Source organism: Verticillium alfalfae, genomic scaffold (assembly GCF_000150825.1).
Source record: "Verticillium alfalfae VaMs.102 supercont1.10 genomic scaffold, whole genome shotgun sequence".
In the NCBI taxonomy this organism is placed as follows: domain Eukaryota; kingdom Fungi; phylum Ascomycota; class Sordariomycetes; order Glomerellales; family Plectosphaerellaceae; genus Verticillium; species Verticillium alfalfae.
In genome coordinates, this window is record NW_003315029.1 from 899,939 (window position 1) to 901,393 (window position 1,455).

At 55.6% G+C, this 1,455-nt stretch overlaps 1 non-coding gene across 1 annotated transcript; it reads left to right on the top strand.

The window, feature by feature from the left end:
* The first annotated feature begins 556 nt into the window (after positions 1-556).
* Positions 557-628, top strand: VDBG_15169. Its single transcript has one exon. It is a non-coding gene; the product is annotated as a tRNA-Thr (tRNA).
* The last annotated feature ends 827 nt before the right edge of the window (positions 629-1,455 follow it).

Below are 1,455 nucleotides of genomic sequence, written 5' to 3' on the forward strand. Positions count from 1 at the left end.
ACTGCATGGGACGGTAGCATCGGTCACGGTGCGGGACAAAGCCCGAACTGTCAAAAGCCCGGCCCCTGATTCTCCAACACGAGGAGGCAACGCCGAGGGCCTCCCCCCCCCCCTCACACCCCCTCTGATGTGATGGAATGCGATGCTAATCCCGTCAAGCCACTGACAGGTACAGACACGGAAGGTTTTTTCCTCGTCAACGTCGAATATATGACACCCTCGGACCTCCTCTTATCCTTGAGGAACCCTGGGAAGAAAGCGAGGCTCGCCCCCACACACCACCACATTTCCTCTATCTAGCTTGTGTTCTTCTCGCTCGAGTCGTTCCCGCCAAACCAACGTGCCGCGTCTCCTGTGTCCCCGTACATACACCAACCCACCGCCCCCCCCTGAGTGAGGAATCGGACGGGGAGGGGGGGGGGCCGGAGCTGCCCCGCCAGGAAACACTGAAAGCGAGGGTTGAAGCCCCACTAGCCCCTCACAAGCAACGAGCTGGGCACGCGGAAACCCTGGGTTGAGGTATATGATTTCATCTCCAAACGGGCTAATCATCGAAGCCTCGTTGGCTTAGTGGTAAAGCGCATCACTAGTAATGATGAGATCACTGGTTCGATTCCAGTACGAGGCATCGTGAGTCGTGGAATTCACCTTTTGCTCACCCCCGCGAGAGTGACTGCACTGCCCTTCTTTTTTGTTCTCTTCCCTTGACGTCGGTCGTTGGTTTCTTCTTGTCTTTTTTTTTCTTTTGTCTTTTTTTCTTTGGCCAATCGCGTAGCTTCGGGTGGGTGATACAGGATCGATCGAGATACCGCAAGCTTGTTCCTGGATTGGTCGTTTCAAGGTTAAGGTTCCTTTGATACTTACTTTAATGTTGTAAATGTACAGATCCAGGCCAATCACACGCAACAAGGTTGGAATGGTGCGCCCCAGGGAGGCATGAAGCCCTCACAGCGTTCCAAATGCACAAGCGTTTGAAGAGCATGTGGTAAGTGATATGATTAAACTACTATATACGCTACGAGCGACGCCCGTCAGGACACCATTACCAGGCCTCTCAGCCCTGCATCCAAGCTCGAAAATGTGAGCCGCCAGAAACGCCACCGAGACACGACAACACGTTGCCCGTGGTCCTCGCCATTGCAGATAATATCCCTATGCCTTGAAAAATCAAATCAAAAAAAATCGCTGTGCACACCGTACCCAGTCGCAACCGTCATCACATGCTGGCCACCTCGGCCGCCCGCCCGTCATCGTCGCCCTTCTCGGTCGGGTCCGACTAGTACTTGGTCGAGTAGCGCGCGGGCGACTGCGAGTACGAGTTGTCGTAGCCGCTGCCCTGTCCGTAGGGGTCGTCGGCGTAGACAGTGGTGCGGCGGTCGTCCTCGGGCAGAAGCTCCTTGACCTCCCAGTTGTTCATGCGCGTGCCGACGGAGAACTCGAGGTCCTCGCGGTGGG